The sequence below is a fragment of the Temnothorax nylanderi genome, unplaced genomic scaffold (genome assembly GCF_030848795.1).
Source record: "Temnothorax nylanderi isolate EJ_2023f unplaced genomic scaffold, tnyl_v1.0 TNYL_tig0525_pilon, whole genome shotgun sequence".
Lineage (NCBI taxonomy): Eukaryota > Metazoa > Arthropoda > Insecta > Hymenoptera > Formicidae > Temnothorax > Temnothorax nylanderi.
The window spans coordinates 56,081-57,815 of record NW_027249587.1 but is presented as its reverse complement, the minus strand read 5'-3'; positions in this window follow the sequence as shown (position 1 = coordinate 57,815).

The window sequence follows — 1,735 nt, the reverse complement described above, 5'->3', positions numbered from 1 at the left end:
TGACGCGTGTTTTACGGCTATCAAATTGTACATTTTGTCATGTTTTATCGCGTTGATCGTATACTTAAGAGGACCTTGGTATATAACCACGCAATATTGAATTCGTAAAATTATAATTTATAATGACAGTGTGTCGAGTGTGTATATGTGTACAAGTACGAAGTGATCTTATTTTAATTGGTCGAGCTAATTTCGAGGAAAACAACAGTGCGCACAATTGCGATATAACTGTTGGAAAATATCCGTCGAGCATGTTGATTCACTCATCCGTCCAATCATCGTAAATACACATTGCGAATGCGAGCTTGCGGTTTGCAAAGTAATATGCGAAAATATTGACGCTTCCCCGCTCTTCGAAAGAGCGAGCACTAATATTTTTGCCACATTATTTTTTCAAAGGGCGTATTTGAGTTCGCGGACTGGAAATGTTGATTGACGTTTGTCGCGCGTTCTAAGGGGGAAAATAAATAACGCGTCGTACGCCACCGTCGCTACCTGGCGCGCAAAATTGTCGTTGGTACAAGAATGAAAATGTTATCTTTTACCCAGGGATATATGGAGCACAATCTGATGTATGCTCCCCCAATTCCCAGTTCATCCCTGCTCGAAACGCGCGGCCTCTTTGTGCGATCGTACGTGTACGTGTTTTCCCCCATTCCCTCGACCCCTTCCCTTCAGGACCCTTTCCCGCTCGCCATTTATAGTGATTGCTTGATTTATTGTATTACGCCTACACAAAGCATATTGGATCGTAGCGGTCATAGATATGAAATTTCGACGACAGGAATTCGATCGTACATGGATTATAGAATAAAAAGTTATGAGGAGGTATTATATTATGTTTCGAGAGGAATTCGTATATAGAAATATAATTTCTGAAACACAATCTATGTGTAATTTATGAATGCTATATAGAATTATTAAAACCGATAAATCTACCAAAAATATAATAGCTTTAATAATTTCAGTGTATTTACGTCTGTTTAGTGTAATACTTACATACAAGCGGACAATCAATCCTTGATCCCTTGAATTTTGCAAAATTTTTAATGTGTTACAGGTTACAGTACACCTCATTCACTATTACAAGTTACAGTACTATTGTGCATTAGACAGAGTTACTGTAGATACTTTGTATTAGTGAATGGAGTGTACTGTAACATATTAAAAACTTAGCAAAACTCAAGGGGTCAAGGGTTGGTTGTCTCCTTGTTAGATATTTTACATAAATTCGTTCAGCTGAACCAATATCACTATATATATATATAATATATATCTAAATTGAACCAATATTACTATAGACAAGCACGTGCCATATCTTCGCAAATTTATGATACAATTTCTGAAAGCATATGCGAATCTAAATAAACGAGCATTAGAGTACACATGCGTATGTATAATAAATCATATGCACACGTATTATATGTGAGTAAATAATTAAGTATTCATTCGCTTTAACTGATTGATCGAAGCATTTGCATAATTTAATTACGCTAATACAATTACTAACTGCTATCAGTAATCGAGATTACGATCGCTTTTATTAATTTTGTAGCGGCTAGCATACCGCGCGCGACGTCGCGCTGAAACAATTATATTATACCGTCACCGAAATGAGGAAAATCGATTTATCGCGATTTTCATTTCGTGCCGATTAAATATTTCAGCGCACCGAGTAAACCGCATGCTGGGGGGCCGCGCGCGTGTAATTTACTCTAATTCATTAAACTAAAAC